A 14,490-nucleotide genomic window follows, 5' to 3' on the forward strand; every position below is an offset into this window, starting at 1 on the left:
GCTATATATGAAATAGTTTCACTTATTTATGTTTCACCAGCTAAGGTGATTTAAAATAGATATTTCCAAGCCTATACTAAGATTTTAGCCCTGAATTCTTTGTAAATATGTCACATTATTTCTTTGGGTTTTAAGACTTCAGACTTATACCCAGTGTTTGAGAACCCTCTTGATACTGAATATAATAGGAAGATTAGTTTGTAATTCTTAAATCCTATATTTATGAATATCAGTTGTGCTTGCTTTAAAAAACAACCGATAATTTGTTGATTCTTCTTCAGTTTTTTGTCTTTTGTGATTTCTTGGTCTTGTTCCATTATTCTCACACAGAGCCTGTTGTTTTCTATGCACTAATCCACAACAAAAAATTGACACGATGGTTTTTGCTCTTCCAATATGAGCTAAACATTTCATAAGCCTGAGAAACTATAACTCATTGATATAGAAAGTTTTGATCTACCTCCTGGTACTTTGGTGAAAATTTAAGAAAAGAAAGTATAGTGGGTCCTCTTTTGATTTAGGGAATAGTATAATGTAATAGTGAAAGTGAAAATTTTAGTCACTTCAGTCGTGTCCAACTCTTTGCAACCCTATGGACTGTAGCCCGCCAGGCTCCTCTGTCCATGGAATTCTCCAGGCAAGAATACTGGAGTGCATAACCATTTACTTCTCTGGGGGATCTTCCCAACCCAGGGATTGAATCTGAGCCTCCTGCATTGCAGGCAGATTTTTTACCATCTGAGCCACCAGGGAAGCTCCTAATAAATGCAGTAAGGAAAAATGATAGTTTAAATGAAGCTATATCTTATTCCATTTAGCTTTTTGTAGCAAATAATTGAATTCATTTGTAGGAGATTCCAGATCCAAAGTGTTTCATGCAATTGATGAAATATGCTATTAGACTTCGGGCTTTGGGAAGGATATCGTGCGTGAATGGTGGGACCAGGGCTTATGGATCTTAATTGCTTTTTTCTAATTACTAAGAAAAAGAACTTTGAATTGGCAGAGCAGGTCAATGTTACTTGAATACTCACTAGCTGTAAACAGTCATGGGCTTTTTTTTTAGCAGCAGGCTTCATGGTAGTCACAGGCCAGACCAGTGATATTGGCACATGAGTACATGAAAGAATCATATAAACTTGTTGAAAATGGATAATTCTGAAACTTAACTTCAGAGATACTTACTCATTAGGTTTGGTGTGTGTGTGTATTTATGTGTTTTTGACAAATATCTTAAGCAGTCTGATACTAGTTTTAAAAACACCAGTTTGAAACCTGGCTAGATGTTAGCACTAGGTGGATTTTCCCACATACCCCAAAATCTGCCTGCCTGTAATAACGAGCTTCAAGGGGCAACTCTAACTCCATTGGCTTTCACGTTGCTTTATGAACTTTAATTCTTACCTCTGACACACCTAGACTTAGTGTTTACTTGTGCTTTTTCCAGAATTTGGATTTTTGCCTCTTTTCTAGTGGCTATGGCTGGCAATCTCAGTGTCTTCTGTTCCCTCAAGTACTTGTACTTTACAGAACCAATGACCACTGGCCACTGGGCTGGGCTGATAATGTCTTTATAAATTCTGGTGAGATTATGGACAATTGTTATCTACCTTTTCACACTTGTACTTTCTTAATAAATGTGTGCTACTTCTATGAGAATTCTAAAATAACCAGGAGGCACTAGTGGTAAAGGACCCACCTCCTGTCAATGCAGGAGACGCAAGAGACTTGGGTTTGTTCCCTGGGTCCTGAAGATCCCTTGAAGAAGGAAATGGCAACCTGTTCCAGTATTCTTGTCTGGAAAATTCCATGAACAAAGCAGCCTGGAGAATTACAGTCCATGGGGCTGCAAAGAGTTGGACACAACTGAGCAATTGAACACACACAGAACAACAAAAAAGGGAGAATAATATTCCCATTCTAAAATATCACAGGTAATTCTAAACATAAGAGGACTGTGTGAGACTTGTAACAGTTGTACAATTGGTTAGGTCATTTTTTCAATGTAGCTTCTATTTTCTCAGCATTTTCAATCTTGCAGTGCCATATAAGATTTCACAGGGCACATCATGGACTCATTATAGTAGTTTATTGCTCCTTGTTTAATTTCTTATGACCTTTAAAATGAGTCTCTTTCTCTCACTTATAAGTTCTCCCCTTGCATCCTAAGACCATAGCATTGGCCTTTATATCTTATGCTGTATTTTCTGAGATGCCAATTTGATTATGTCACTTTTCATCCTCACTCCCTCTTCCCATCCTCAAACTGCTTCAATGGCATCTCATTTTTCTTAGAGACTCAAGTCTTTAACCCGGTCTTAAATGTGTATTCTCATCTTTATTTACTTTTCTAGCCTTAGTTTTCGGAGAAGGCAATGGCACCCCACTCCAGTACTCTTGCCTGGAAAATCCCATGGACGGAGGAGCCTGGTGGGCTGCAGTCCATGGGGTCGCTAAGAGTCGGACATGACTGAGCGACTTCACTTTCACTTTTCATTTTCATGCATTGGAGAAGGAAATGGTAACCCACTCCAGTGTTCTTGCCTGGAGAATCCCAGGGACGGGGGAGCCCGGTGGAGCCGTCTATGGGGTCGCACAGAGTTGGCCACAACTGAAGTGACAGCAGCAGCAGCAGCCTTAGTTTTGCACTCGCACCATGTTCTTCTCTCTCAGCAGAGATTGCACAGGCTCCTTCTTTTGCTTGAAACTTGGCCCCCTTCTCCTCCCTTCTTCACTTATTGAATTCCTATTTATCTCTTCAGTTCTCATCACATCTCAGGCAAGTATTCCCTGACTTCTAAACAAGTGAAATCTTCCTATTTTATTTCTTATGTTAAGCTATATGCCTCTTTCCTGAAAGTATAGTTTTATATTTATTTGTGTGATTATTTTACTGTTGTCCACCAGTCTACCTAGAAGTTTGAGATCCATGATTGTCTGCTTTTTTCAGTATTGAATCCCAGCTTCTAAGATCATGCTTGGTACACAGAAAGTACTCTTTTGTATTTGTTGAATGAATGATTATACTTTCTGAATTAAAGAATTAAATTAAATTAAAGAATATACACACCAATTATGAAAAACACATTAGCATGACTAGAGTAACATTAATAAAAGGGGCTGCTTACCTGACTCTGCTCCATAGGTCCCTGTAGGTACCAGAACTTGCTTGCTATGATTAGATAGACCAGATATTTAACAATAACTAAAAAAATCTTTTAAACTCAGACTTTATGAAGATGACCAGTTGATTTATTTAGAATGTCAACCTGGAATTAACACTACTTACAGTTTACATATATGTAGTTAAGTAGGAATATTTGTCCACTAATTCTAGAATATGAAAATTATCACATCAATTTTTTTTTTTTTTAATCAAGCTAAGGCTTCCTCACTGCTGCCCACCTTGGCTTGCAGGATGCCCAAATTTCAGTCCAGTTTAGACTTCACGCTCTTCCAGAGACCCTTGCCCTTGCTCTCAAGCTCCCCTGTGTCTCTTTGTGATCTCCCCATTCCCAGTGTCTATTCTAAGCAGGCAAGTCTGGCTTGCATTTGGGAAAATAAGATATTCCCATTTATCTCCTTAATCTCCTCCATTTGGCTTCTTCCTCCTCCAGAAGCTCTTTCTACCTTTATTCGGGCATCACTTTGCTCACTTCTCTAAACAGACTATTGAAACATAAAACTCTGCTTTCTGCTGGAGGTGGGGCTTTCTCGATGGCTCAGACCTTAAGAATCTGCCTGCAATGCAGGAGACCATCTGCAATGCAGGAGACAAAAGTTTGATCCTGAGTCGGGAAGATCCCCTGGAGAAGGGAATGGCCACCCACTCCAGTTTTCTTGCCTGGAGAATTCCACAGACAGAGGAGCCTGGTGGGATACAGTCCATGGGGTTGCAAAGAATCAGAGACGACTGAGCGACTAACACTTTCCGCTGGAGGTGAGGAGGTAAGGATTGCTTAGGATTTTATAAACACAATCCTAAGCTGCTTTTTCCTTGCATATGAAGGAGAAAGCAGATATTAATACCACTTGCTTATTTTAGTAATAACTCATTTTGTACATGGGCCTCCCACGCAACACAGTGGTAAAGAATCCACCTGCCAATGCAGGAGATACAAAAGACGCAGGTTCCATCTCTGGATTGGGAAAATCCCCTGGAGGAGGAAACAGCAACCCACTCCAGTATTCTTGCCTGGAAAATCCCATGGACAAAGGAGCCTGGCAGGCTACAGTCCATGGGGTTGTAAAGAGTTGGACGAGACTGAGCAATTGAGCAAACACAACACTCATTTTGTACATATGTGGATATATATGTTTCTCATCTCTAACAAAGTTTCTGATCTCAATTCCTTTTTTTTTTTTGGATCACTAAGGTGATATGAAACAATTACTGTGGGTTCCTAGGGAGTAATTCTGATCTAATCTGAACCCTCCACCTATTTCCTGTATTGTCATTTCCTGAATTGTGCTGGGATGTCTGTGTCTTGCTTCAGGCTTCTTATTACTAACTCTGTGTTCCTACCTTTGCATTTACTCAAACTTAATCTTAAGAACAGATTTGTTTTTAGCTGTCTGATTTCTATAGTGCTTTGATTCCCTTAAGACAGATTGCTGGGTTAATTCTGAGATAGTTAAAGGGACACTTCTGGGCTTCAGATGGATTTTTTAGTCAGTCCTTTTTGGATTCAAAGTGTACTTATGTTGTGTATTGCAATTGTGACTTTTGGATAGTGGTTCTTAAATAGGGGTGAGTTTTGCCTGTGAGGGGACATCCAGCAGGCATTCTGATTCTCACGACTCCAGGGGTGCTACTGGCATCTAGTGGGTAGACACCAAAGATGCTGTGAGACATCCTGCAGTGCTCAGGATGGCCCCTCCCCACATGTCCAACAACGACAAAAAATCCCTACCCAGAGCGTCAAAAGTATGAAGGCTGAGGAATCCTGTCTTATGGAGTTTGCTTAACCTTTCTAGACTTAGTTTCCTCTTCTGTGAAACAGAGATAACAATATCTACTTACAGGTTTGCTGTGCAGCAAAACTTAGATAACACTATAAACAGAGTGAAACTAAATAGATGGAAGGTATAAATAGTGCTGTAGAATAATATTAGAGCTGGATGGATTTTGCAAGCCTGTTGACCAATGTTTCCAATGCACTTGGCTTTGTTTTTACACTGGTCACTGCTCAGGTGACCACTTCTGGGCAGGATTTGAACTGCTTCCCTTCAGTGTAACCTGAGAGCACTTTATTTCAGACTTCACTTCACACCTGGTCTCTGGTGTCCTGAACGGGGCTTCTCTGACAGCTCTGAGGGGGCATGTGGGACCCTGTTCTGCACTCTTGGATTTGTAAGCCTGAAATGTGGGGCCTTTAGCACCCTTAGGGCCACCCTAGATTGATGAGACACTGAGCTGATGAATAAATGTATCTTTCCCCTTTCAGTCCTCTTGATGGACTACTCTGAGATGGCTCATTTCCAGAAATTCCCAAAAGGTTCTGAGCACCAGTCACGCAAAGCTGTGGCCAATTTGACACCATACAGGTCCTTCTATTGGCTTTTCTCCTTTTCTGTTTCACTCCTCTTGCTCTCTAAGATCATTTCCTAAATAAACTGCTTGCATGTAGGCTTTGTTTTTTTCCTAGACTCTGTTTTCAGGAAACTCTATTGGTGACACTTCTCATACATGAGGTAGGGAAATGGAGCTTCAAAAGGTGAGGTAACTTATCAAAGGTGGTACAGTTAGTCCTAAAGTCAATATTAGAAACAACACACCCTGATACTTTCATAGTGCTCTTGCCACCACATTATAATTTCTCTCTACATTATACTTTGGCTCAGCTTATCAATGCTATTTATATGCTAACTGTTTTGGTTATTATTAGGGACTGTTAAAATATGACAGGGAGGCATATGCTAATAAAATGTGTGGGTTTCTAGAATGCCAGCAAAAACTGTTTATTCCATGGTTTAGAAAATTATTTAAAGATTTTTAGGTGTTCAACCATCTGGAATGCCTACAAAAATATAAAAATATATCTCAAGGTTATGTGACACTTCAATATACTTATACATATACATGTATAAAGATTTTATGTGAATAAAAACTTCTATAAGATTTGCATAACAAGAGGAATTGTTAAAAACTTTCACCAAATATCTATGTTACTCAACCTTCCACAAAAGCTCCAGGTCATTTTAGGACATGAAAAAGGCATCAACTTTGGAAAAAACAAAATCAGGCTGAACAGTGCTCGAAATTGTTAATCAACTGTGTTATTAAAAAAAAAGAATCTAAAGGTAGTTCTTAAAACATCTATAATAAATCTGACAAGTTAAGAGAAGGCAAACATATATCATTACTTTATGTGATATTTACCTTGGCTTGTCTATAGCATTACATTTCCCAGAAGTTGTTAAGAGCGTGGTGTTCTTCTGCATAGACAGATCTTCTGTCACAATCTAATTCGCAGTTGCTTTTCACGAACTGTAAATTCATGCCAAGTGGGAGTTGATGCATTAATCCATTTTAGCATTTGTGAAAATGCATGTGAACACAGTGAGTGAGTCATCCTAGAGTCTGGATTACCGTGCTCAAGAACAAAAATTATCAGCAGGGTTTCTGCATGTGTGAGCTCAGAAAAGCATGAAGCCTCAGCTTACCTACCTCAGGAAGTGCTGAATTTGTACCAGTTACTCAGGATCAGGGCTGATCTTTCATCAAACTGGTGGTTCTACTCTAAGGAGAGAAGAGAAATAGAGCTGGTTTTGGAGACAGACAGTAGCATGGCTAGTTCTGAGGTATAGGTACCGGTCTGCTGTATAATAGAAAGCATTCACATTTTCTACCCAAATTGCCAAGCAGGACCAATTAATTGTATATTTTTGTTGCTTTTGTTTTGTTTATGGACTTGGATAGTTAAGAGATGCTTGGTTGAAAAGTTGCCTCAGAACAGAGATTTTCTTGGTGGTGCTGGCCCTTCCATCATCTCCAGGCTAGTTTCCTGGTCCTAAAGGCCTACTTGGGTTTCCCAGGTGGCACTAATGGTCAAGAATCTGCCTGCCAACCCATGCAAGAGATGTGGGTTGCATCCCTGAGTTGGGAAGATCCCCTGGAGTAGGAAGTGGCAACCCACTCCAGTATTCTTGCTTGGAAAGTTCCACGGACAGAGGGGCCTATTGGGCTATAGTCCATGGGGCCACAAAGAGTCCGACACAACTGAGTGACAGAGCACACAAAGACCCAGTTAGCCCGCGACAAGAGCTTGTGTGTCATCCTAAGTAACCTGAAGTCTAGCCCAAGAATACTGGCTAGACAATGGGAGTCTTAAAGCAGGGGAATGGCTTCAGATACTTATATTACCAGTGACCAGGAGTTGATGAAACTCGTGCTGGAAAGACAGTTTTGATGTTATTGCTATAATATAACTAAGAGATGAAGAAAGATTTCACTTAGAAAGTGTAAGTGGGAGTGGTGAGCACTCATTCGAGAGTAAGAAACAATTATTTACTTCACTTGTTGATTGCATACTTTCACATGCATATTTTATGTATTCTTTCCATCACTGTTGGCTTTTCCTCAGATAGTTATTACACTTTTAACATTTATTGCCATTCATTCATTCACTTACCCAGCTATTTATGGGACATGAAGCATATGCTAGATTCTTCACACTGCAGGAGGAAAGGAAAGGAAAGTTTACGTGAAAATTGACCTGAGCATAGTGACAGATCCAGAGCTTGATTCCTGGTTAAAGGAAGCTATAATCTACTGGAGAGAGTCTAATCTTTCTTTTAAAAATGGTTATAGTTATTGCTTCATAGAGGAAAATCAGCATTTAATAAAGAGCCAAGAGAAGTGAATTCTATTTTGCCACTAAATTTCTTAGTCATCTAAATAAATCATTTCTCTAGTTGTGAGTCCACTAATTTATAAAATAAAGAGCTTGCGATTTCAAAATGCTAAGAGCTGTTCAACATCATTAGTTATTAGAGAAATGAATGTAAATCCAAGCCGCAAAGAGATACCACTTTACACCCACTAGAATGACTATCATAAATAAAACAAGCAATAACAAATGTTAGTGAAGATGTGGAAAATGTGACTCCTTATACACTGCTGTGGGAATATGAAATGATGCAGTCACTTGGAAAATAATTTGGCAGCTTCTAGAAAAGTTAAAGATAGAACTACCATATGATCCAGCAATCCCACTCGAGGTATTTACCTAAGAGAAGCAAAAACATATGTGCATACAAAGACTTGTGAGTGAATATTTGTAGCAACATTGTTTTTATAGCCAAAAACTAAGAATAATCTTAATGTTCATCAAGTCAATGTGTAGACAAAATGTGGTAGATCCATATCATGGAATACTATTCAGCAATAAGAAGGAATGAACTACTGACATATGCTTCATGAATGAACTTCAAAAACCATTCAAAGTAAAAGCATCCAGACATGATACTACATATTGTATGATTCTATTTATATAGCACATCCAGAAAAGGCAAATTTATAGACAGAAGGTAGATTATTGGTTACTTGACCCTATGGGTAGGATAAGAGTTTAAATGAGCATGAAGGATCTTGTGTGGGGGATGAAATGCTCTAAAACTGACTTAAGATCATGGTTGTACCACTCAGCAAAGTTATTAAGAATCACTGAATTATAAACTCCAAAAGGATGAATTTTGTGATTTATAAAATACATCCCAGTAAAGTTGTGTGAAATATGCTAAAAGCAATGCAGATGGCCTCTGATTCCACTATCCTTTAAGAGATTTGCAGACAAGAGACCCAGTAGGGCCAGAGTCAGCACATTTTCTGAATGTGATTTCTGTATTCTTGCATAGAACTATTTACTTTTTCTTCATGTCATTTCATAATGTGATCTGATTTGTTTTGCCTCAGACTTTATTTGGAGAAGGCAATGGCACCCCACTCCAGTACTCTTGCCTGGAAAATCCCATGGACAGAGGAGCCTGGTAGGCTGCAGTCCACCGGATCACTAAGAGTCAGACACGACTGAGTGACTTCACTTTCACTTTTCATTTTTATGCATTGGAGAAGGAAATGGCAACCCACTCCAGTGTTCTTGCCTGGAGAATCCCAGGGATGGGGGAGCCTGGTGGGCTGCTGTCTCTGGGGTCGCACAGAATCGGATACGACTGAATCGACATAGCAGCAGCAGCAGCAGCAGCAGCAGACTTTACTATTTCATACCCACCAAGCATTTGCCCAAGGGCACCACGTCTTCTTTTGTTTTTTAGGAAGGATAAAGGCCATCTGGGGATATAAGAGTTGATCTGGAGTACATTATAGGGCTAACTCTATCTGGAACAAGAGCTTCACACCATTTAACAAAAGTTGACTGCTTAAATAGCTAAGGAAATTGCAAACAAAAAGAACTAGCACCTTCAGAGCCACCCAGGAATTTTATGCAGATTGTCTTTAGATGCTATCCTCTGTAAACTGATTAGTAAATTTCACAGATGTTTTCATCTTAATTTTGCTTCGCAGTCACTTTTTCTTTTAAAGTTTTTTTTTTTTTAAGCTCTCTTCATTTACTAACTAAATTACACGCTAACTCTTTAGGTGTTTTATTTTTGTCCATTTTATCTATTCTCTTTTGATTTTTTTTTTTTTTTCCTTTTTGAAATCCTTGATTCCTTTTCTTGACAGTAGTATTTAACTATGAAGATCGTTTCAAAATATAAAATGCACTAGGGGAAAGTATTGGGTTGGTCAAAATGTTCATTCGGGTGTTTCCATAAGATGGGACAGAAAAATACGAACGAACTTTTTGGTCACCATCTGTTTAATCAAATATGTTTACCATAAAAATTTTGATATCAAATATTTAGAAAATTTACCTTGCATGCATTTTTATTAGGAAGCTATTGAGGTATAGATACTAAAAGAAGGATTATGGGATAGAGAAAATCATGGATCTATAATGCAATTTTAAAGAAGTGATCAGGCTGAAGTGAAAAGGGAGACCTAAAGAACAGTGGAAACAGTGTCAGACTTTATTTTTGGGGGCTCCAAAATCACTGCAGATGGTGACTGCAGCCATGAAATTAAATTAAATTCCACGCTTACTCCTTGGAAGGAAAGTTATGACCAACTTAGACAGCATATTAAAAAGCAGAGACATTACTTTGCCAACAAAGGTCCGTCTAGTCAAGGCTATGGTTTTTCCAGTGGTCATGTATGGATGTGAGAGTTGGACTGTGAAGAAAGCTGTGCACCGAAGAATTAATGCTTTTGAACTGTGGTGTTGGAGAAGACTCTTGAGAGTCCCTTGGACTGCAAGGAGATCCAACCAGTCCATTCTGAAGGAGATCAGCCCTGGGATTTCTTTGGAAGGAATGATGCTAGAGCTGAAACTCCAGTACTTTGGCCACCTCATGGGAAGAGTTGTCTCATTGGAAAAGACTCTGATGCTGGGAGGGATTGGGGGCAGGAGGAAAAGGGGACGACAGAGGATGAAATGGCTGGATGGCATCACCGACTTGATGGATGTGAGTTTGAGTGAACTCTGGGAGTTGGTGATAGACAGGGAGGCCTGGCGTGCTGCAATTCATGGGGTCTCAAAGAGTCGGACACGACTGAGCGACTGAACTGAACTGAACTGAAGGAACAGTTCTGTTCCAGGCTTAGAGAGCAACTAATCCAGAGCAGAGCAGGTGGGTCCTGGAGAGAAATTGTTGGGAAAAAAGGAATTGGTATGCTGTGAAATCCTTGAACACTTGAAAATTGTATAGTAAGTATATGGTATATTTAGTGAGACATTTAGGTATAATAGGGCTTCCCAGGTGGCATTAGTGGTAAATAACCCACCTGTCAATGCAGGAGACTGAGAGACAGGGGTTCAATCCCTGAGTAGGGAAGATCCCCTAGAGGAGGGGATAGCAACCCATGCCAGTATTCTTGCCTGGAGAATCTTATGGACAGAGGAGCCTGGCAGGTTACAGCCCATGAAGTTGCAAAAGAATTGGACACAGCTGAAGCAAGTTAGCAGCATTAGATAAAATAAAGGAAAGTAATCAGAAAAGTAAGCAAGAGAGTAACTGACAGTTACTAAATCTACTTGGAAAAGGACCCATACACAAATAAAGGGATAAAATATTGGTACAGTGGTTAGTTTCATAACTAATAAGCACAAAGAAAGAATGAAAGTGTTAGTCACTGAGTCATGTCTGACTCTTTGTGACCCCATGGACTGTAGCCCACCAGGCTCCTCTGTCCATGGAATTCTCAAAGCAATACTGGAGCTGGTTGCCATTCCCTCCTCCAGGGGATCTTCTTGACCCAAGGATTGATCCTGGGTCTCCCACATTGCAGGCAGATTCTTAACCATCTGAGCCACCAGGGAAGTCAAATAAGTATGAAGTAATAGTAATTTAAGGGCTGACTACTAAATTAGCCAAAATTAAGATACAATTTTAAGATGGGAAGAAGGGAAGGAAGCAGGTTTAGGGGCAGCATTTTTAAGTATGTGAACTACTGATCTATCATACCTGAAAGTAAATAATTAATTTCTAAACTGGCAGATCAAGAAATAGCAGTATAAGCATTTTATTCGGAAATGTGGATGAAAATATAACCAAAAAGAGATGAAATAATTGGGAGAGTTTGCTGCTGGAACTAGGGAGTAGGGAAAGGAACTTGTCTTAGTCTGCTGTAAAGAATTCCATAGACACGGTGGTTACTGCTCTTGCTCGTGTCTATCAAGGCATTTTTTTTTTTCTTTTTTCCTTCAGTAGTCCTCATTTGACTATTCACCTGACTTTTTCCTGTAAGAGGAAGTGATTCTCAGCATGTGGAAACGCATGTGTAATTGCTTGCCTTGGCAGTGGTGTAGTTCTGAACTAGAGCATTTAAATTAGTTCCCGTGATGGATAACAGCATCTATCTTTGAGATTTTGTTTTGTTACTCATTATTCCATAAAGATTTTAGCTTCAAGATGAATATCCTTTATGGTTTGAGAATTTTGTCCTTTTTCTTCAATCATCTTAGCTAAGTGTGCAGTCTTTGAAGATTATTTGCTAAAGCCGTCTCAGCGAGACTAGACTTAAGTATTCAAAGGCCAGGCTAGTGTTTAATTTCATAAGATCTACAAATTGAAAACTTTGCATGAGAAAATCCAAGGCAGGATTATCTAGATTGTATATCTGATGGTCAGTGTAAACACCTGCACATTTATTTCTCAGGTATTAAGAGTCTCTGATCATCTTTTGAAATACTTTCAATTCCAGATGAAAAAGCACATTAATACCTGCTCCCTAATAACTACCTTGTTTCGAGTGTGCTTGGAAAATGTCTTTTGCAAAAAGTCTTTTCTTGTGTGTGTGTGTGAAACTGTGAGAAAGAAAGTTTGATAGAAGTATTTGGGATTGTCACAGGTTCAGTTCAGTTCAGTTCAGTCGCTCAGTTGTGTCTGACTCTTTGAGACCCCATGAATTGCAGCACGCCAGGCCTCCCTGTCCATCACCAACTCTCGGAGTTCACTCAGACTTACATCCATTGAATCACTCACATGCCATCCAGCCATCTCATCCTCTGTCGTCACCTTCTCCTCCTGCCCCCAATCCCTCCCAGCATCAGTCTTTTCCAATAAGTCAACTCTTTGCATGAGACGGCCAAAGTACTGGAACTTCAGCTTTAGCGTCATTCCTTCCAAAGAAATCCCAGGGCTGATCTCCTTCAGAATGGACTGGTTGGATCTCCTTGCAGTCCAAGGGACTCTCAACAGTCTTCTCCAATACCACAGTTCAAAAGCATCAATTCTTCAGTGCTCAGCTTTCTTCACAGTCCAACTCTCACATCCATACATGACCATAGGTTAGATAATCCAATTATTTTGGTTTGTAAATTTGGATCATGGGGCAGGCATTAGGGAGGAGATAAGCTTGGTCAGATAGATTGATATCATTAAGCTGGATATTGAATACAGGCTGAGGAAAATCATCCTGGACATGAGATCTGACTTCTTTAATACTTAAAATTAAAAATTTAGTGACTGTTGGTTAAAATGTGCTAAACTAAGCATTTGTGTGAACTGATGAAAAATGCAGGATTCATATATTTATTTTCACAAAGAATTTATTTTACAAGGAACCAGAGGTACTAGTTTCTTATTTCTGGTTTTCCTTTAATGGTCAGGAGGGTAAACCAAATCTGTTGTGAATACTTCTTCATGGGCTTCCCTGGTGGTTCAGTGGTAAAGAATCCACCTGCCAAAGCAGGAGTCTTGGATCCAATCCCTGTGTTGGGAAGATCCCCTGGAGAAGAAAATGACCACCCACTCCAGTAAGCTTGCCTGAGAAATCCCATGGGCAGAGGAGCCTGTCAATGGGGCTACAATCAATGGGGTCACAAAAGAGTTGGTTATGACCTAGTGACCAAACAACACCCCTTGGTACTTAGTACTTTTCTATGCTTAACTGCAGATAAAATTAAAATTCTTCCCTTTTTTCCTCATCTGGGAAGATAAAACATGTAAATGTGGAAATATAGTAGTAATACAAAATGGAAAACAGTAAGTGCTGATTGACTGATAGAAATGAAAAGCATACCAAAAGAAAGGTCAGAAATTATCATAGAACTACAAAACTGCAGAGACTATGGATAAGATTAAAAATTCTTATATTCTAACTGGAGAGACATACACATGTATATACTCAGATCAGTAATATAAACTAGAGTGTGAAAAGTGACTTGATCAGAGTAATATGAATTTAGGGTTGGAGCAGTTCAGATTAGGATGAGTATGTGGAAGGGTGGTATTGACGTTAAAATAGTTTTTTAAGCCAGATATTTGGTTTACATATATATTTTTTGTACCTGTGTGTATCGCTATATAATAAAAAGATAATTAAAAGTGATTGGAAGAACAAATACAAGGCTATAGCGGTTGGAATGAAGAAGAGAGAACTTCCCACTCTGGTGGGTGGAAAGGTCTCCTGAAGGGGTGATCTTTGAGCTGTGATTTGCTTTGTACAATGAATAGGTTTCCTACAAGGTGAGACGTGAGTAGGTTTCTGGGTAGGGAGAAAGGAGTAAATAAAACCGCAGACTGGGGAAACTGTAGTGTATTTAGAAAATGGTGGTAGTCCAAATATGATTTCTTGCAATTGCCGTTCTTGGAGCGGATGGTGCAGTGAAACGCACAAGCTGGGAAGATAGATTCAGAGGATGGGGAACACGTGTGCTTAGTTGCTCAGTCGTGTCTGACTCTTTGAGACCCCCATGGACTGTAGCCCATCAGGCTCCTCTGTCCATGGGATCCTCCAGGCAAGAACACTGGTGTGGGTTGCCATGCCCTTTTCCAGGGGAACTTCCCGACCCAGGGATCAAATCCAGGTCTCCTGCATTGCTGGTGGATTCTTTACCATCGGAGCCACCAGGGAAGCCCATGGGGAACATCAGTAACAACTCGTGGTATGTACTATATGTCCCCAACTCACACTAGTCAAAT

This window comes from Bos taurus, chromosome 11 (genome assembly GCF_002263795.3).
Source record: "Bos taurus isolate L1 Dominette 01449 registration number 42190680 breed Hereford chromosome 11, ARS-UCD2.0, whole genome shotgun sequence".
In the NCBI taxonomy this organism is placed as follows: domain Eukaryota; kingdom Metazoa; phylum Chordata; class Mammalia; order Artiodactyla; family Bovidae; genus Bos; species Bos taurus.